This window comes from Taudactylus pleione, unplaced genomic scaffold (assembly GCF_031769625.1).
Source record: "Taudactylus pleione unplaced genomic scaffold, aTauple2 ptg001928l, whole genome shotgun sequence".
Classification (NCBI taxonomy): Eukaryota; Metazoa; Chordata; class Amphibia; order Anura; family Myobatrachidae; genus Taudactylus; species Taudactylus pleione.
In genome coordinates this window covers 217,068-242,127 of record NW_028286325.1, presented here as the reverse complement: position 1 = coordinate 242,127, position 25,060 = coordinate 217,068, and the positions used below count along the sequence as shown (strand labels likewise).

Below are 25,060 nucleotides of genomic sequence, written 5' to 3'. Positions count from 1 at the left end.
GCACACAGGACACCTAGCACTGTATAAGTGACAGGAGGTGGTCTGTCTGTGCACACAGGACACCTAGCACTGTATAAGTGACAGGAGGAGGTCTGTCTGTGCACACAGGACACCTAGCGCTGTATAAGTGACAGGAGGAGGTCTGCACACACAGGACACCTAGCACTGTATAAGTGACAGGAGGAGGTCTGTCTGCACACACAGGACACCTAGTGCTGTATAAGTGACAGGAGGAGGTCTGTGGACACACAGGACACCTAGCACTGTATAAGTGACAGGAGGAGGTCTGTGCACACAGGACACCTAGCACTGTATAAGTGACAGGAGGAGGTCTGTCTGCACACAGGACACCTAGCACTGTATAAGTGACAGGAGGAGGTCTGTCTGTGCGCACAGGACACCTAGCACTGTATAAGTGACAGGAGGAGGTCTGTGCACACAGGACACCTAGCACTGTATAAGTGACAGGAGGAGGTCTGTGCACACAGGACACCTAGCGCTGTATATGTGACAGGAGGAGGTCTGTGCACACACAGGACACCTAGTGCTGTATAAGTGACAGGAGGAGGTCTGTCTGCACACACAGGACACCTAGTGCTGTATAAGTGACAGGAGGAGGTCTGTGCACACAGGACACCTAGCACTGTATAAGTGACAGGAGGAGGTCTGTGCACACAGGACACCTAGCACTGTATAAGTGACAGGAGGAGGTCTGTGCACACACAGGACACCTAGCACTGTATAAGTGACAGGAGGAGGTCTGTCTGTGCACACAGGACACCTAGCGCTGTATATGTGACAGGAGGAGGTCTGTCTGTGCACACACAGGACACCTAGCACTGTATAAGTGACAGGAGGAGGTCTGTGCACACACAGGACACCTAGTGCTGTATAAGTGACAGGAGGAGGTCTGTCTGTGCACACACAGGACACCTAGCACTGTATAAGTGACAGGAGGAGGTCTGTGCACACACAGGACACCTAGCGCTGTATAAGTGACAGGAGGAGGTCTGTGCACACAGGACACCTAGCATTGTATAAGTGACAGGAGGTGGTCTGTCTGTGCACACACAGGACACCTAGCACTGTATAAGTGACAGGAGGTGGTCTGTCTGTGCACACAGGACACCTAGCGCTGTATATGTGACAGGAGGAGGTCTGTGCACACAGGACACCTAGCACTGTATAAGTGACAGGAGGAGATCTGTCTGTGCACACAGGACACCTAGCACTGTATAAGTGACAGGAGGAGGTCTGTCTGTGCACACAGGACACCTAGCACTGTATAAGTGACAGGAGGAGGTCTGTCTGTGCACACAGGACACCTAGCGCTGTATATGTGACAGGAGGAGGTCTGTCTGTGCACACAGGACACCTAGCACTGTATAAGTGACAGGAGGAGGTCTGTCTGTGCACACAGGACACCTAGTGCTGTATAAGTGACAGGAGGAGGTCTGTCTGTGCACACAGGACACCTAGTGCTGTATAAGTGACAGGAGGAGGTCTGTCTGTGCACACAGGACACCTAGCACTGTATAAGTGACAGGAGTAGGTCTGTCTGTGCACACAGGACACCTAGCACTGTATAAGTGACAGGAGGAGGTCTGTCTGTGCACACAGGACACCTAGCACTGTATAAGTGACAGGAGGAGGTCTGTCTGTGCACACAGGACACCTAGTGCTGTATAAGTGACAGGAGGAGGTCTGTCTGTGCACACAGGACACCTAGCACTGTATAAGTGACAGGAGGAGGTCTGTCTGTGCACACAGGACACCTAGCACTGTATAAGTGACAGGAGTAGGTCTGTCTGTGCACACAGGACACCTAGCACTGTATAAGTGACAGGAGGAGGTCTGTCTGTGCACACAGGACACCTAGCACTGTATAAGTGACAGGAGGAGGTCTGTCTGTGCACACAGGACACCTAGCACTGTATAAGTGACAGGAGGAGGTCTGCACACACAGGACACCTAGCACTGTATAAGTGACAGGAGGAGGTCTGTCTGTGCACACAGGACACCTAGCACTGTATAAGTGACAGGAGGAGGTCTGCACACACAGGACACCTAGCGCTGTATAAGTGACAGGAGGAGGTCTGCACACACAGGACACCTAGCACTGTATAAGTGACAGGAGGAGGTCTGTGCACACACAGGACACCTAGCGCTGTATAAGTGACAGGAGGAGGTCTGTCTGCACACACAGGACACCTAGTGCTGTATAAGTGACAGGAGGAGATCTGTCTGTGCACACAGGACACCTAGCACTGTATAAGTGACAGGAGTAGGTCTGTCTGTGCACACAGGACACCTAGCACTGTATAAGTGACAGGAGGAGGTCTGTGCACACACAGGACACCTAGCACTGTATAAGTGACAGGAGGAGGTCTGTCTGTGCACACAGGACACCTAGCACTGTATAAGTGACAGGAGGAGGTCTGCACACACAGGACACCTAGTGCTGTATAAGTGACAGGAGGAGGTCTGTGCACACAGGACACCTAGCACTGTATAAGTGACAGGAGGAGGTCTGTGCGCACAGGACACCTAGCACTGTATAAGTGACAGGAGGAGGTCTGTCTGCACACACAGGACACCTAGCACTGTATAAGTGACAGGAGGAGGTCTGTCTGCACACACAGGACACCTACCGCTGTATAAGTGACAGGAGGAGGTCTGTGCACACACAGGACACCTAGCACTGTATAAGTGACAGGAGGAGGTCTGTCTGCACACACAGGACACCTAGCACTGTATAAGTGACAGGAGGAGGTCTGTCTGCACACACAGGACACCTAGCGCTGTATAAGTGACAGGAGGAGGTCTGTGCACACACAGGACACCTAGCACTGTATAAGTGACAGGAGGAGGTCTGTCTGTGCACACACAGGACACCTAGCACTGTATAAGTGACAGGAGGAGGTCTGTGCACACAGGAGAATGAGGTCAGCAAACGCCTAATGTGCAGGGCACTGGGGGAGGATGCTGCACTTACTTTTCAGCTAACAACATTTAACGCTTCCAATGCATGAAGGGACCTCCCCACATTACCCGAAGCTGGGGCAGGGTATGGAAGAGGACGGGGCATGGTATGAAAGAGGACGGGGCATGGTATGAAAGAGGACGGGGCATGGTATGTAAGAGGACTGGGCATGGTATGGAAGAGGACTGGGCATGGTATGGAAGAGGACTGGGCATGGTATGGAAGAGGACTGGGCATGGTATGGAAGAGGACTGGGCATGGTATGGAAGAGGACTGGGCATGGTATGGAAGAGGACTGGGCAGGGTAAGTACCCGCAGCACAAATTGTCCCGGGCATCTGGCAATGGAAGAACAGGGGTGCGGGTGGGGGGATAGGTGTGCTCTCTTCATTAAGCAGCATAATGAACCTGGGAGCTGAGGATCTTGTGGACATATCACATATAGGAATGCATATAGGAGTGTTCTGAGGCGTGACACCAGTTATATCCCTGCATGTGCTTATCCCACCTCCTACATCACACACATAGGATCTCCTGGAAGAGACGGGACTGCACTAACAAACCTGCTGCGATAGGAACGTCACAAACCGCCAATGACTACAGACACACAGAAGATGAAGGAATTATTATACAGCTGCACATACACAAGGTACTAATAAAGTGTCTGTGTATATATATATATATATATATATATATATGTATAATATACTTTTCTTTTCCTCTCTCAGAACTCTTCCGATGGTAAAACACCAGAGACATGGAATGCAGCAATATAGAGAGTTGTACAGAGCAGTCAGACTGGGCATTGTTACCACTCCGCTGCATATACCTCCGAGATTCCTAATGAGATGGGGATGTCAGCAGATGTCCAATGTGCCAGTAATACAGAGTTACACCGCACAGCAGAGTGCAGGGCAGGGATACAGGGTCCTGTGTGAGGATGTTACATACTGACATGTGACAATAATGTATATAGTGTATACAGTTCACACACAGGACACCCGGCCCTGGGTAACAGGCAATGTGACAGGGTTACACCGCACAGCAGAGTGCAGGGCAGGGATACAGGGTCCTGTGTGAGGATGTTACATACTGACATGTGACAATAATGTATATAGTGTATACAGATCATACCTACATGAGACATTAATGTATATAGTGTATACAGCTCATACTGACATGTGACATTAATGTATATAGTGTATACAGATCACACACAGGACACCCGTCCCTGGGTTACAGGTAATGTGACAGGGTTACACCGCACAGCAGAGTGCAGGGCAGGGATACAGGGTCCTGTGTGAGGATGTTACATACTGACATGTGATAGTAATGTATATAGTGTATACAGCTCACACACAGGACACCTGGCCCTGGGTTACAGGCAATGTGACAGGGTTACACCGCACAGCAGAGTGCAGGGAAGGGATACAGGGACCTGTGTTAGGATGTTACATACTGACATGTGATAGTAATGTATATAGTGTATACAGATCACACACAGGACACCCGGCCCTGGGTTACAGGCAATGTGACAGGGTTACACCGCACAGCAGAGAGCAGGGCAGGGATACAGAGACCTGTGTGAGGATGTTACATACTGACATGTGACAATAATGTATATAGTGTATACAGCTCATACTGACATGTTATATTAATGTATACAGATCATACTGACATGTGATATTAATGTATACAGACATGTGACATTAATGTATATAGTGTATACAGATCATACTGACATGTGACATTAATGTATATAGTGTATACAGATCATACTGACATGTGACATTAATGTATATAGTGTATACAGATCATACTGACATGTGACATTAATGTATATAGTGTATACAGATCATACTGACATGTGACATTAATGTATATAGTGTATACAGATCATACTGACATGTGATATTAATGTATATAGTGTATACAGATCATACTGACATGTGACATTAATGTATATAGTGTGTATACAGATCATACTGACATGTGACATTAATGTATATAGTGTATACAGATCATACAGACATGTGACATTAATGTATATAGTGTATATAGATCATACTGACATGTGACATTAATGTATATAGTGTATACAGATCATACTGACATGTGATATTAATGTATATAGTGTATACAGATCATACTGACATGTGATATTAATGTATATAGTGTATACAGATCATACTGACATGTGATATTAATGTATATAGTGTATACAGATCATACTGACATGTGACATTAGGGTATACAGCTCATACTGACATGTGACATTAATGTATATAGTGTATATAGATCATACTGACATGTGACATTAATGTATATAGTGTGTATACAGATCATACTGACATGTGATATTAATGTATATAGTGTGTATACAGATCATACTGACATGTGACATTAATGTGTATAGAGATCATACTGAGATGTGACATTAATGTATATAGTGTATACAGATTATACTGACATGTGACATTAATGTATATACAGATCATACTGACATGTGACATTAATGTATATACAGATCATACTGACATGTGACATTAATGTATATACAGATCATACTGACATGTGCCATTAATGTATATAATGTGTATACAGATCATACTGACATGTGCCATTAATGTATATAGTGAGTATACAGCTCATACTGACATGTGCCATTAATGTATATAGTGAGTATACAGCTCATACTGACATGTGCCATTAATGTATATAGTGAGTATACAGCTCATACTGACATGTGCCATTAATGTATATAGTGAGTATACAGCTCATACTGACATGTGACATTAATGTATATAGTGTATACAGCTCATACTGACATGTGACATTAATGTATATAGTGTATACAGATCATACTGACATGTATGTATATAATGTGTATACAGATCATACTGACATGTGACATTAATGTATATAGTGAGTATACAGATCATACTGACATGTGCCATTAATGTATATAGTGAGTATACAGATCATACTGACATGTGACATTAATGTATATAATGTGTATACAGATCATACTGACATGTGACATTAATGTATATAGTGAGTATACAGATCATACTGACATGTGACATTAATGTATATAGTGTATACAGATCATACTGACATGTGACATTAATGTATATAATGTGTATACAGATCATACTGACATGTGACATTAATGTATATAGTGTGTATAGATCATACTGACATGTGACATTAATGTATATAGTGTGTATACAGATCATACTGACATGTGACATTAATGTATATAGTGTGTATACAGATCATACTGACATGTGACATTAATGTATATAGTGTGTATACAGATCATACTGACATGTGACATTAATGTATATACAGATCATACTGACATGTGACATTAATGTATATACAGATCATACTGACATGTGACATTAATGTATATACAGATCATACTGACATGTGACATTAATGTATATACAGATCATACTGACATGTGACATTAATGTATATACAGATCATACTGACATGTGACATTAATGTATATAGTGAGTATACAGATCATACTGACATGTGACATTAATGTATATAGTGTATACAGATCATACTGACATGTGACATTAATGTATATAGTGTGTATACAGATCATACTGACATGTGATATTAATGTATATAGTGTATAGAGATCATACTGACATGTGACATTAATGTATATAGTGTATAGAGATCATACTGACATGTGACATTAATGTATATAATGTATACAGATCATACTGACATGTGACATTAATGTATATAGTGTATAGAGATCATACTGACATGTGACATTAATGTATATAGTGTATACAGATCATACTGACATGTGATATTAATGTATATAGTGTATACAGATCATACTGACATGTGATATTAATGTATATAGTGTATACAGATCATACTGACATGTGACATTAGGGTATACAGCTCATACTGACATGTGACATTAATGTATATAGTGTGTATACAGATCATACTGACATGTGCCATTAATGTATATAGTGTATACAGATCATACTGACATGTGACATTAATGTATATAGTGTGTATACAGATCATACTGACATGTGCCATTAATGTATATAGTGTATACAGATCATACTGACATGTGACATTAGGGTATACAGCTCATACTGACATGTGACATTAATGTATATAGTGTATACAGATCATACTGACATGTGCCATTAATGTATATAGTGTATACAGATCATACTGACATGTGACATTAATGTATATAGTGAGTATACAGATCATACTGACATGTGATATTAATGTATATAGTGTATACAGATCATACTGACATGTGACATTAATGTATATAATGTGTATACAGATCATACTGACATGTGACATTAATGTATATAGTGAGTATACAGATCATACTGACATGTGACATTAATGTATATAGTGTGTATACAGATCATACTGACATGTGACATTAATGTATATAGTGTGTATACAGATCATACTGACATGTGACATTAATGTATATAGTGTATAGAGATCATACTGACATGTGACATTAATGTATATAGTGTATAGAGATCATACTGACATGTGACATTAATGTATATAATGTATAGAGATCATACTGACATGTGACAATGTATATAGTGTATACAGATCATACTGACATGTGACATTAATGTATATAATGTGTATACAGATCATACTGACATGTGACATTAATGTATATAATGTGTATACAGATCATACTGACATGTGACATTAATGTATATAGTGTGTATACAGTTCATACTGACATGTGACATTAATGTATATAGTGTATAGAGATCATACTGACATGTGACATTAATGTATATAGTGAGTATACAGATCATACTGACATGTGATATTAATGTATATAGTGAGTATAGATCATACTGACATGTGACATTAATGTATATAGTGTGTATACAGCTCATACTGACATGTGACATTAATGTATATAGTGTGTATACAGCTCATACTGACATGTGACATTAATGTATATAGTGTGTATACAGCTCATACTGACATGTGACATTAATGTATATAGTGAGTATACAGATCATACTGACATGTGACATTAATGTATATAGTGAGTATACAGATCATACTGACATGTGATATTAATGTATATAGTGTATACAGATCATACTGACATGTGACATTAATGTATATAGTGAGTATACAGATCATACTGACATGTGACATTAATGTATATAGTGTGTATACAGATCATACTGACATGTGACATTAATGTATATAGTGTGTATACAGATCATACTGACATGTGACATTAATGTATATAGTGTATAGAGATCATACTGACATGTGACATTAATGTATATAATGTATAGAGATCATACTGACATGTGACATTAATGTATATAGTGTATACACATCATACTGACATGTGACATTAATGTATATAATGTGTATACAGATCATACTGACATGTGACATTAATGTATATAGTGTGTATACAGATCATACTGACATGTGATATTAATGTATATAGTGTATAGAGATCATACTGACATGTGATATTAATGTATATAGTGTATACAGATCATACTGACATGTGACATTAATGTATATAATGTGTATACAGCTCATACTGACATGTGATATTAATGTATATAGTGTATACAGATCATACTGACATGTGACATTAATGTATATAGTGTATACAGATCATACTGACATGTGACATTAATGTATATAATGTGTATACAGCTCATACTGACATGTGACATTAATGTATATAGTGTATACAGATCATACTGACATGTGACATTAATGTATATAGTGTATACAGATCATACTGACATGTGACATTAATGTATATAATGTATACAGCTCATACTGACATGTGACATTAATGTATATAGTGAGTATACAGATCATACTGACATGTGACATTAATGTATATAGTGAGTATACAGATCATACTGACATGTGACATTAATGTATATAATGTGTATACAGCTCATACTGACATGTGATATTAATGTATATAGTGTATACAGATCATACTGACATGTGACATTAATGTATATAGTGTATACAGCTCATACTGACATGTGACATTAATGTATATAATGTGTATACAGCTCATACTGACATGTGACATTAATGTATATAGTGTGTATAGATCATACTGACATGTGACATTAATGTATATAGTGAGTATACAGATCATACTGACATGTGACATTAATGTATATAGTGAGTATACAGATCATACTGACATGTGATATTAATGTATATAGTGAGTATACAGATCATACTGACATGTGATATTAATGTATATAGTGAGTATAGATCATACTGACATGTGACATTAATGTATATAGTGTGTATACAGCTCATACTGACATGTGACATTAATGTATATAGTGTGTATACAGCTCATACTGACATGTGACATTAATGTATATAGTGTATACAGCTCATACTGACATGTGACATTAATGTATATAGTGAGTATACAGATCATACTGACATGTGACATTAATGTATATAGTGAGTATACAGATCATACTGACATGTGACATTAATGTATATAGTGTATACAGATCATACTGACATGTGACATTAATATATAAAATGTGTATACAGATCATACTGACATGTGACATTAATGTATATAGTGTATACAGATCATACTGACATGTGACATTAATGTATATAGTGTATACAGATCATACTGACATGTGATATTAATGTATATAGTGTATACAGATCATACTGACATGTGACATTAATGTATATAGTGTATACAGATCATACTGACATGTGACATTAATGTATATAGTGTATACAGATCATACTGACATGTGACATTAATGTATATAGTGTATACAGATCATACTGACATGTGACATTAATGTATATAGTGTATATAGATCATACTGACATGTGATATTAATGTATATAGTGAGTATACAGCTCATACTGACATGTGACATTAATGTATATAGTGAGTATACAGCTCATACTGACATGTGACATTAATGTATATAGTGTATACAGCTCATACTGACATGTGCCATTAATGTATATAGTGAGTATACAGATCATACTGACATGTGACATTAATGTATATAGTGAGTATACAGATCATACTGACATGTGACATTAATGTATATAGTGTATACAGATCATACTGACATGTGACATTAATGTATATAGTGAGTATACAGATCATACTGACATGTGACATTAATGTATATAGTGTGTATACAGATCATACTGACATGTGACATTAATGTATATAGTGTGTATACAGATCATACTGACATGTGACATTAATGTATATAGTGTATAGAGATCAAACTGACATGTGACATTAATGTATATAGTGTGTATACAGCTCATACTGACATGTGACATTAATGTATATAGTGTGTATACAGCTCATACTGACATGTGACATTAATGTATATAGTGTGTATACAGCTCATACTGACATGTGCCATTAATGTATATAGTGTATACAGCTCATACTGACATGTGCCATTAATGTATATAGTGTATACAGCTCATACTGACATGTGCCATTAATGTATATAGTGTATACAGCTCATACTGACATGTGCCATTAATGTATATAGTGTATACAGATCATACTGACATGTGACATTAATGTATATAGTGTGTATACAGATCATACTGACATGTGATATTAATGTATATAAAGTATACAGATCATACTGACATGTGATATTAATGTATACAGCTCATACTGACATGTGACATTAATGTATATAGTGTATAGAGATCATACTGACATGTGACATTAATGTATATAGTGTATAGAGATCATACTGACATGTGACATTAATGTATATAGTGTATACAGCTCATACTGACATGTGACATTAATGTATATAGTGTATACAGCTCATACTGACATGTGACATTAATGTATATAGTGTATACAGCTCATACTGACATGTGACATTAATGTATATAGTGTATACAGATCATACTGACATGTGACATTAATGTATATAGTGTATACAGATCATACTGACATGTGACATTAATGTATATAGTGTATACAGATCATACTGACATGTGACATTAATGTATATAATGTATACAGCTCATACTGACATGTGACATTAATGTATATAGTGTATACAGCTCATACTGTCATGTGACATTAATGTATATAGTGTGTATACAGATCATACTGACATGTGACATTAATGTATATAATGTGTATACAGATCATACTGACATGTGACATTAATGTATATAGTGAGTATACAGATCATACTGACATGTGACATTAATGTATATAGTGTATACAGATCATACTGACATGTGACATTAATGTATATAGTGTATACAGATCATACTGACATGTGACATTAATGTATATAGTGTGTATACAGCTCATACTGACATGTGACATTAATGTATATAGTGTATACAGATCATACTGACATGTGACATTAATGTATATAATGTATACAGCTCATACTGACATGTGATATTAATGTATATAGTGTGTATACAGCTCATACTGACATGTGATATTAATGTATATAGTGTATACAGCTCATACTGACATGTGACATTAATGTATATAGTGTATACAGATCATACTGACATGTGATATTAATGTATATAGTGTATACAGATCATACAGACATGTGACATTAATGTATATAATGTATACAGCTCATACTGACATGTGATATTAATGTATATAGTGTGTATACAGATCATACTGACATGTGATATTAATGTATATAGTGTATACAGCTCATACTGACATGTGACATTAATGTATATAGTGTATACAGATCATACTGACATGTGATATTAATGTATATAGTGTGTATACAGATCATACTGACATGTGATATTAATGTATATAGTGTATACAGATCATACTGACATGTGACATTAATGTATATAATGTGTATACAGCTCATACTGACATGTGACATTAATGTATATAGTGTGTATACAGCTCATACTGACATGTGACATTAATGTATATAGTGTATACAGATCATACTGACATGTGACATTAATGTATATAATGTATACAGCTCATACTGACATGTGATATTAATGTATATAGTGTGTATACAGATCATACTGACATGTGATATTAATGTATATAGTGTATACAGCTCATACTGACATGTGACATTAATGTATATAGTGTATACAGATCATACTGACATGTGATATTAATGTATATAGTGTATACAGATCATACAGACATGTGACATTAATGTATATAATGTATACAGCTCATACTGACATGTGATATTAATGTATATAGTGTATACAGCTCATACTGACATGTGATATTAATGTATATAGTGTGTATACAGATCATAGTGACATGTGATATTAATGTATATAGTGTATACAGCTCATACTGACATGTGACATTAATGTATATAGTGTGTATACAGCTCATACTGACATGTGACATTAATGTATATAGTGTATACAGCTCATACTGACATGTGACATTAATGTATATAGTGTGTATACAGATCATACTGACATGTGATATTAATGTATATAGTGTATACAGCTCATACTGACATGTGACATTAATGTATATAGTGTGTATACAGATCATACTGACATGTGACATTAATGTATATAGTGTATACAGATCATACTGACATGTGATATTAATGTATATAATGTGTATACAGATCATACTGACATGTGATATTAATGTATATAATGTGTATACAGATCATACTGACATGTGATATTAATGTATATAGTGTGTATACAGATCATACTGACATGTGACATTAATGTATATAGTGTATACAGCTCATACTGACATGTGACATTAATGTATATAGTGTATACAGATCATACTGACATGTGATATTAATGTATATAGTGTATACAGATCATACTGACATGTGACATTAATGTATATAGTGTATAGAGATCATACTGACATGTGATATTAATGTATATAGTGTATACAGATCATACTGACATGTTACATTGATGTATATAATGTGTATACAGATCATACTGACATGTGACATTAATGTATATAGTGTGTATACAGCTCATACTGACATGTGACATTAATGTATATAGTGTATACAGATCATACTGACATGTGATATTAATGTATATAATGTGTATACAGATCATACTGACATGTGACATTAATGTATATAGTGTATACAGATCATACTGACATGTGATATTAATGTATATAATGTGTATACAGATCATACTGACATGTGATATTAATGTATATAGTGTGTATACAGCTCATACTGACATGTGACATTAATGTATATAGTGTATACAGATCATACTGTCATGTGACATTAATGTATATAGTGTATACAGATCATACTGACATGTGATATTAATGTATATAGTGTATACAGATCATACTGACATGTGACATTAATGTGTATAGTGTGTATACAGCTCATACTGACATGTGATATTAATGTATATAGTGTATACAGCTCATACTGACATGTGACATTAATGTATATAGTGTATACAGATCATACTGACATGTGACATTAATGTATATAGTGTGTATACAGATCATACTGACATGTGACATTAATGTATATAGTGAGTATACAGATCATACTGACATGTGACATTAATGTGTATAGTGTGTATACAGATCATACTGACATGTGATATTAATGTATATAGTGTGTATACAGATCATACTGACATGTTACATTGATGTATATAGTGTATACAGATCATACTGACATGTGACATTAATGTATATAGTGAGTATACAGATCATACTGACATGTGATATTAATGTATATAGTGTATACAGATCATACAGACATGTGATATTAATGTGTATAGTGTGTATACAGATCATACTGACATGTTACATTGATGTATATAGTGTATACAGATCATACTGACATGTTACATTGATGTATATAGTGTATACAGATCATACTGACATGTGACATTAATGTATATAATGTGTATACAGATCATACTGACATGTGACATTAATGTATATAATGTGTATACAGATCATACAGACATGTGATATTAATGTATATAGTGTATACAGATCATACTGACATGTGATATTAATGTATATAGTGTATACAGATCATACTGACATGTGATATTAATGTATATAGTGTATACAGATCATACAGACATGTGATATTAATGTATATAGTGTATACAGATCATACTGACATGTGACATTAATGTATATAGTGTATACAGATCATACCGACATGTGATATTAATGTATATAGTGTATACAGATCATACTGACATGTTACATTGATGTATATAGTGTATACAGATCATACTGACATGTGATATTAATGTATATAATGTGTATACAGATCATACTGACATGTGACATTAATGTATATAGTGTATACAGATCATACTGACATGTGATATTAATGTATATAGTGTATACAGATCATACTGACATGTGATATTAATGTATATAATGTGTATACAGATCATACTGACATGTGATATTAATGTATATAGTGTGTATACAGATCATACTGACATGTGACATTAATGTATATAGTGTATACAGCTCATACTGACATGTGACATTAATGTATATAGTGTATACAGATCATACTGACATGTGATATTAATGTATATAGTGTATACAGATCATACTGACATGTGACATTAATGTATATAGTGTATAGAGATCATACTGACATGTGATATTAATGTATATAGTGTATACAGATCATACTGACATGTTACATTGATGTATATAATGTGTATACAGATCATACTGACATGTGACATTAATGTATATAGTGTGTATACAGCTCATACTGACATGTGACATTAATGTATATAGTGTATACAGATCATACTGACATGTGATATTAATGTATATAATGTGTATACAGATCATACTGACATGTGATATTAATGTATATAATGTGTATACAGATCATACTGACATGTGACATTAATGTATATAGTGTATACAGATCATACTGACATGTGATATTAATGTATATAATGTGTATACAGATCATACTGACATGTGATATTAATGTATATAGTGTATACAGATCATACTGACATGTGACATTAATGTATATAGTGTATACAGATCATACTGACATGTGTTATTAATGTATATAGTGTATACAGATCATACTGACATGTGATATTAATGTATATAGTGTATACAGATCATACTGACATGTGATATTAATGTATATAATGTGTATACAGATCATACTGACATGTGACATTAATGTATATAGTGTATACAGATCATACTGACATGTGACATTAATGTATATAATGTGTATACAGATCATACTGACATGTGACATTAATGTATATAGTGTATACAGATCATACTGACATGTGACATTAATGTATATAGTGTATACAGATCATACTGACATGTGATATTAATGTATATAGTGTATACAGATCATACTGACATGTGACATTAATGTATATAGTGTGTATACAGCTCATACTGACATGTGACATTAATGTATATAGTGTATACAGATCATACTGACATGTGACATTAATGTATATAATGTATACAGCTCATACTGACATGTGATATTAATGTATATAGTGTGTATACAGATCATACTGACATGTGATATTAATGTATATAGTGTATACAGCTCATACTGACATGTGACATTAATGTATATAGTGTATACAGATCATACTGACATGTGATATTAATGTATATAGTGTATACAGATCATACAGACATGTGACATTAATGTATATAATGTATACAGCTCATACTGACATGTGATATTAATGTATATAGTGTATACAGCTCATACTGACATGTGATATTAATGTATATAGTGTGTATACAGATCATAGTGACATGTGATATTAATGTATATAGTGTATACAGCTCATACTGACATGTGACATTAATGTATATAGTGTGTATACAGCTCATACTGACATGTGACATTAATGTATATAGTGTATACAGCTCATACTGACATGTGACATTAATGTATATAGTGTGTATACAGATCATACTGACATGTGATATTAATGTATATAGTGTATACAGCTCATACTGACATGTGACATTAATGTATATAGTGTGTATACAGATCATACTGACATGTGACATTAATGTATATAGTGTATACAGATCATACTGACATGTGATATTAATGTATATAATGTGTATACAGATCATACTGACATGTGATATTAATGTATATAATGTGTATACAGATCATACTGACATGTGATATTAATGTATATAGTGTGTATACAGATCATACTGACATGTGACATTAATGTATATAGTGTATACAGCTCATACTGACATGTGACATTAATGTATATAGTGTATACAGATCATACTGACATGTGATATTAATGTATATAGTGTATACAGATCATACTGACATGTGACATTAATGTATATAGTGTATAGAGATCATACTGACATGTGATATTAATGTATATAGTGTATACAGATCATACTGACATGTTACATTGATGTATATAATGTGTATACAGATCATACTGACATGTGACATTAATGTATATAGTGTGTATACAGCTCATACTGACATGTGACATTAATGTATATAGTGTATACAGATCATACTGACATGTGATATTAATGTATATAATGTGTATACAGATCATACTGACATGTGACATTAATGTATATAGTGTATACAGATCATACTGACATGTGATATTAATGTATATAATGTGTATACAGATCATACTGACATGTGATATTAATGTATATAGTGTGTATACAGCTCATACTGACATGTGACATTAATGTATATAGTGTATACAGATCATACTGTCATGTGACATTAATGTATATAGTGTATACAGATCATACTGACATGTGATATTAATGTATATAGTGTATACAGATCATACTGACATGTGACATTAATGTGTATAGTGTGTATACAGCTCATACTGACATGTGATATTAATGTATATAGTGTATACAGCTCATACTGACATGTGACATTAATGTATATAGTGTATACAGATCATACTGACATGTGACATTAATGTATATAGTGTGTATACAGATCATACTGACATGTGACATTAATGTATATAGTGAGTATACAGATCATACTGACATGTGACATTAATGTGTATAGTGTGTATACAGATCATACTGACATGTGATATTAATGTATATAGTGTGTATACAGATCATACTGACATGTTACATTGATGTATATAGTGTATACAGATCATACTGACATGTGACATTAATGTATATAGTGAGTATACAGATCATACTGACATGTGATATTAATGTATATAGTGTATACAGATCATACAGACATGTGATATTAATGTGTATAGTGTGTATACAGATCATACTGACATGTTACATTGATGTATATAGTGTATACAGATCATACTGACATGTTACATTGATGTATATAGTGTATACAGATCATACTGACATGTGACATTAATGTATATAATGTGTATACAGATCATACTGACATGTGACATTAATGTATATAATGTGTATACAGATCATACAGACATGTGATATTAATGTATATAGTGTATACAGATCATACTGACATGTGATATTAATGTATATAGTGTATACAGATCATACTGACATGTGATATTAATGTATATAGTGTATACAGATCATACAGACATGTGATATTAATGTATATAGTGTATACAGATCATACTGACATGTGACATTAATGTATATAGTGTATACAGATCATACCGACATGTGATATTAATGTATATAGTGTATACAGATCATACTGACATGTTACATTGATGTATATAGTGTATACAGATCATACTGACATGTGATATTAATGTATATAATGTGTATACAGATCATACTGACATGTGACATTAATGTATATAGTGTATACAGATCATACTGACATGTGATATTAATGTATATAGTGTATACAGATCATACTGACATGTGATATTAATGTATATAATGTGTATACAGATCATACTGACATGTGATATTAATGTATATAGTGTGTATACAGATCATACTGACATGTGACATTAATGTATATAGTGTATACAGCTCATACTGACATGTGACATTAATGTATATAGTGTATACAGATCATACTGACATGTGATATTAATGTATATAGTGTATACAGATCATACTGACATGTGACATTAATGTATATAGTGTATAGAGATCATACTGACATGTGATATTAATGTATATAGTGTATACAGATCATACTGACATGTTACATTGATGTATATAATGTGTATACAGATCATACTGACATGTGACATTAATGTATATAGTGTGTATACAGCTCATACTGACATGTGACATTAATGTATATAGTGTATACAGATCATACTGACATGTGATATTAATGTATATAATGTGTATACAGATCATACTGACATGTGATATTAATGTATATAATGTGTATACAGATCATACTGACATGTGACATTAATGTATATAGTGTATACAGATCATACTGACATGTGATATTAATGTATATAATGTGTATACAGATCATACTGACATGTGATATTAATGTATATAGTGTATACAGATCATACTGACATGTGACATTAATGTATATAGTGTATACAGATCATACTGACATGTGTTATTAATGTATATAGTGTATACAGATCATACTGACATGTGATATTAATGTATATAGTGTATACAGATCATACTGACATGTGATATTAATGTATATAATGTGTATACAGATCATACTGACATGTGACATTAATGTATATAGTGTATACAGATCATACTGACATGTGACATTAATGTATATAATGTGTATACAGATCATACTGACATGTGACATTAATGTATATAGTGTATACAGATCATACTGACATGTGACATTAATGTATATAGTGTATACAGATCATACTGACATGTGATATTAATGTATATAGTGTATACAGATCATACTGACATGTGACATTAATGTATATAGTGTATACAGATCATACTGACATGTGACATTAATGTATATAGTGTATACAGATCATACTGACATGTGACATTAATGTATATAGTGTATACAGATCATACTGACATGTGACATTAATGTATATAGTGTATACAGATCATACTGACATGTGACATTAATGTATATAGTGTATACAGATCATACTGACATGTGACATTAATGTATATAGTGTATACAGATCATACTGACATGTGACATTAATGTATATAGTGAGTATACAGATCATACTGACATGTGACATTAATGTATATAGTGAGTATACAGATCATACTGACATGTGACATTAATGTATATAGTGTATACAGATCATACTGACATGTGACATTAATGTATATAGTGTATACAGATCATACTGACATGTGACATTAATGTATATAGTGTATACAGATCATACTGACATGTGATATTAATGTATATAGTGTATACAGATCATACTGACATGTGACATTAATGTATATAGTGTATACAGATCATACTGACATGTGACATTAATGTATATAGTGAGTATACAGATCATACTGACATGTGACATTAATGTATATAGTGAGTATACAGATCATACTGACATGTGACATTAATGTATATAGTGAGTATACAGATCATACTGACATGTTACATTGATGTATATAGTGTATACAGCTCATACTGACATGTTACATTGATGTATATAGTGTATACAGATCATACTGACATGTGACATTAATGTATATAGTGTATACAGATCATACTGACATGTGATATTAATGTATATAGTGTATACAGATCATACTGACATGTGACATTAATGTATATAGTGTATACAGATCATACTGACATGTGATATTAATGTATATAGTGTATACAGATCATACTGACATGTGACATTAATGTATATAGTGTATACAGATCATACTGACATGTGACATTAATGTATATAGTGAGTATACAGATCATACTGACATGTTACATTGATGTATATAGTGTATACAGCTCATACTGACATGTTACATTGATGTATATAGTGTATAGAGATCATACTGACATGTGACATTAATGTATATAGTGTATACAGATCATACTGACATGTGATATTAATGTATATAGTGTATACAGATCATACTGACATGTGACATTAATGTATATAGTGTATACAGATCATACTGACATGTGATATTAATGTATATAGTGTGTATACAGATCATACTGACATGTGACATTAATGTATATAGTGAGTATACAGATCATACTGACATGTTACATTGATGTATATAGTGTATAGAGATCATACTGACATGTTACATTGATGTATATAGTGTATACAGCTCACAGAACCAGACCGACCTCCTCCCGTCCTCCGGCCTCCGATTCCCTCTCAGCAGATCTACCGGCTTCACGGGGCGGATCTTCCTCCAGCTCACCCGGGAGACACAGCCCGTGACGTCACCTCCAGCCCCTCCAATGGCAGTGCTCCGCTCTTAGCTGTCAGTCTTTCACCATAGAGAAGAGAAGCTGCTAGAGTGACCCTAGAAGAAGCAGCGGCCGCCATATTTAGCATGGGCAGGATGTCTCCGTGCCAGCAGCTGCACAGAGGAAGCCCCGCGGGTCAGGGGCACAGCAGCAGCACATAAGTGAGGTAATAGTGATAATAGTAATATTACACAGAGAAGTTGCTATGCCATGCAGCCCTGGTTACAGTACAGGCTCCAGGCGGGCGCAGGTAGATGACGTGGCGGCATCAGCTGGGCAGCTGCAGACATCGTACTCCATGGGCTGGATGGTGTCTTCCTGGCCCGTACACTGGGGTCCGGAGCGGCTCAGGAGCGCAGGGAGCACTGACCTAAGTAATTATCGCCTAATACACAGGGGGGGCGAGGAGCGATGTCATATATCTGAGGTACCCGGCTCTGCTCCCCACCACTGCCGGGGTATTACACAGGAGCATCGGGCATCCTGCTCTACTGCACCCCCTGAGGCGCCCTCATCCCTCCCCTGAGGCGACCCCATCTCCTCATCCCTCCCCCGAAGCGCCCTCATCCCTCCCCCGAAGCACCCCCATCACCTCATCCCTCCCCCGAGGCACCCCATCACCTCATCCCTCCCCCGAAGCGCCCTCATCCCTCCCCCGAAGCACCCCCATCACCTCATCCCTCCCCCGAGGCGCCCTCATCCCTCCCCCGAGGCACCCCATCACCTCATCCTTCCCCTGAGGTGCCCCCATCACCTCATCCCTCCCCTGAGGTGCTCCATCCCTCATCCCTCCCCCGAGGCGCCCTCATCCCTCCCCCGAGGCACCCCATCCCCTCATCCCTCCCCTGAGGTGCCCCCATCACCTCATCCCTCCCCCATCCCCTCATCCGTCCTCTTCAAACTGAGGTGCCCCATCATCTCATGTCTTCATCTCAAACATTGCTGAGGAATTGCACATTATATACACCAATACCTAGCACCGCTTATAGTGTACACCATCCGGATTACATTACACACATTATACACAGGTACCTAGCACTGCTTATAGTGTACACCATCCGGATTACATCACACATTATACACAGGTACCTAGCACTGCTTATAGTGTACACCATCCGGATTACATTACACACATTATACACAGGTACCTAGCACTGCTTATAGTGTACACCATCCGGATTACATTACACACATTATACACAGGTACCTAGCACTGCTTATAGTGTACACCATCCGGATTACATCACACACATTATACACAGGTACCTAGCACCGCTTATAGTGTACACCATCCGGATTACATTATACACATTATACACATGTACCTAGCACCGCTTATAGTGTACACCATCCGGATTACATTACACACATTATACACAGGTACCTAGCACTGCTTATAGTGTACACCATCCGGATTACATCACACACATTATACACAGGTACCTAGCACCGCTTATAGTGTACACCATCCGGATTACATTATACACATTATACACATGTACCTAGCACTGCTTATAGTGTACACCATCCGGATTACATTACACACATTATACACAGGTACCTAGCATTGCTTATAGTGTACACCATCCGGATTACATTACACACATTATACACAGGTACCTAGCACTGCTTATAGTGTACACCATCCGGATTACATCACACATTATACACAGGTACCTAGCACTGCTTATAGTGTACACCATCCGGATTACATTACACACATTATACACAGGTACCTAGCACTGCTTATAGTGTACACCATCCGGATTACATTACACACATTATACACAGGTACCTAGCACTGCTTATAGTGTACACCATCCGGATTACATCACACACATTATACACAGGTACCTAGCACCGCTTATAGTGTACACCATCCGGATTACATTATACACATTATACACATGTACCTAGCACCGCTTATAGTGTACACCATCCGGATTACATTACACACATTATACACAGGTACCTAGCACTGCTTATAGTGTACACCATCCGGATTACATCACACACATTATACACAGGTACCTAGCACCGCTTATAGTGTACACCATCCGGATTACATTATACACATTATACACATGTACCTAGCACTGCTTATAGTGTACACCATCCGGATTACATTACACACATTATACACAGGTACCTAGCATTGCTTATAGTGTACACCATCCGGATTACATTACACACATTATACACAGGTACCTAGCACTGCTTATAGTGTACACCATCCGGATTACATTACACACATTATACACAGGTACCTAGCACTGCTTATAGTGTACACCATCCGGATTACATTACACACATTATACACAGGTACCTAGCACTGCTTATAGTGTACACCATCCGGATTACATCACACACATTATACACAGGTACCTAGCACCGCTTATAGTGTACACCATCCGGATTACATTATACACATTATACACATGTACCTAGCACCGCTTATAGTGTACACCATCCGGATTACATTACACACATTATACACAGGTACCTAGCACTGCTTATAGTGTACACCATCCGGATTACATCACACACATTATACACAGGTACCTAGCACCGCTTATAGTGTACACCATCCGGATTACATTATACACATTATACACATGTACCTAGCACTGCTTATAGTGTACACCATCCGGATTACATTACACACATTATACACAGGTACCTAGCATTGCTTATAGTGTACACCATCCGGATTACATTACACACATTATACACAGGTACCTAGCACTGCTTATAGTGTACACCATCCGGATTACATTACACACATTATACACAGGTACCTAGCACCGCTTATAGTGTACACCATCCGGATTACATCACACACATTATACACAGATACCTAGCACTGCTTATAGTGTACACCATCCGGATTACATCACACACTATATACAGGTACCTAGCACCGCTTATAGTGTACACCATCCGGATTACATCACACACTATATACACAGGTACCTAGCACTGCTTATAGTGTACACCATCCGGATTACATCACACACATTATACACAGATACCTAGCACCGCTTATAGTGTACACCATCCGGATTACATTATACACATTATACACAGGTACCTAGCACTGCTTATAGTGTACACCATCCGGATTACATTACACACATTATACACAGGTACCTAGCACCGCTTATAGTGTACACTATCCGGATTACATTACACACATTATACACAGGTACCTAGCACCGCTTATAGTGTACACCATCCGGATTACATCACACACATTATACACAGATACCTAGCACTGCTTATAGTGTACACCATCCGGATTACATCACACACTATATACACAGGTACCTAGCACTGCTTATAGTGTACACCATCCGGATTACATTACACACATTATACATAGGTACCTAGCACTGCTTATAGTGTACACCATCCGGATTACATTACACACATTATACACAGGTACCTAGCACTGCTTATAGTGTACACCATCCGGATTACATTACACACAGGTACCTAGCACTGCTTATAGTGTACACCATCCGGATTACATTACACACATTATACACAGGTACCTAGCACTGCTTATAGTGTACACCATCCGGATTACATTATACACATTATACACAGGTACCTAGCACCGCTTATAGTGTACACCATCCGGATTACATTATACACATTATACACAGGTACCTAGCACCGCTTATAGTGTACACCATCCGGATTACATTACACACATTATACACAGGTACCTAGCACCGCTTATAGTGTACACCATCCGGATTACATTACACACATTATACACAGGTACCTAGCACTGCTTATAGTGTACACCATCCGGATTACATTACACACATTATACACAGGTACCTAGCACCGCTTATAGTGTACACCATCCGGATTACATCACACACATTATACACAGATACCTAGCACTGCTTATAGTGTACACCATCCGGATTACATCACACACTATATACAGGTACCTAGCACCGCTTATAGTGTACACCATCCGGATTACATTACACACATTATACACAGGTACCTAGCACCGCTTATAGTGTACACCATCCGGATTACATTACACACATTATACACAGGTACCTAGCACTGCTTATAGTGTACACCATCCGGATTACATTACACACATTATACACAGGTACCTAGCACTGCTTATAGTGTACACCATCCGGATTACATTACACACATTATACACAGGTACCTAGCACCGCTTATAGTGTACACCATCCGGATTACATTACACACATTATACACAGGTACCTAGCACCGCTTATAGTGTACACCATCCGGATTACATCACACACTATATACACAGGTACCTAGCACTGCTTATAGTGTACACCATCCGGATTACATCACACACATTATACACAGATACCTAGCACCGCTTATAGTGTACACCATCCGGATTACATTATACACATTATACACAGGTACCTAGCACTGCTTATAGTGTACACCATCCGGATTACATTACACACATTATACACAGGTACCTAGCACCGCTTATAGTGTACACTATCCGGATTACATTACACACATTATACACAGGTACCTAGCACCGCTTATAGTGTACACCATCCGGATTACATCACACACAT

At 36.3% G+C, this 25,060-nt stretch overlaps 2 protein-coding genes across 8 annotated transcripts in view; one reads left to right on the top strand and one right to left on the bottom strand.

Annotated features, from left to right (window-relative positions):
- Positions 1-20,431, bottom strand: part of TRAK2 (trafficking kinesin protein 2) — a 174,544-nt gene extending 154,113 nt beyond the window's left edge. For 2 of the 6 annotated variants that reach the window (XM_088465265.1, XM_088465260.1), the window contains exon 1: positions 20,334-20,431. The gene's annotated coding sequence lies outside the window, so the exon portion shown is untranslated. Of the gene's footprint in view, positions 1-11,520; positions 11,541-12,979; positions 12,998-13,696; positions 13,723-20,284 lie in introns of those variants that run through there. The other 4 variants (XM_088465261.1, XM_088465262.1, XM_088465263.1 and 1 more) reach the window with 4 other exon arrangements.
- A 113-nt stretch (positions 20,432-20,544) lies between these two features.
- STRADB (STE20 related adaptor beta) overlaps positions 20,545-25,060 on the top strand; it is a 119,683-nt gene continuing 115,167 nt past the window's right edge. Inside the window, exon 1 of one of the 2 annotated variants that reach the window (XM_088465254.1) lies at positions 20,545-20,625. The gene's annotated coding sequence lies outside the window, so the exon portion shown is untranslated. Of the gene's footprint in view, positions 20,626-20,708; positions 20,834-25,060 lie in introns of those variants that run through there. The other variant, XM_088465253.1, reaches the window with a different exon arrangement.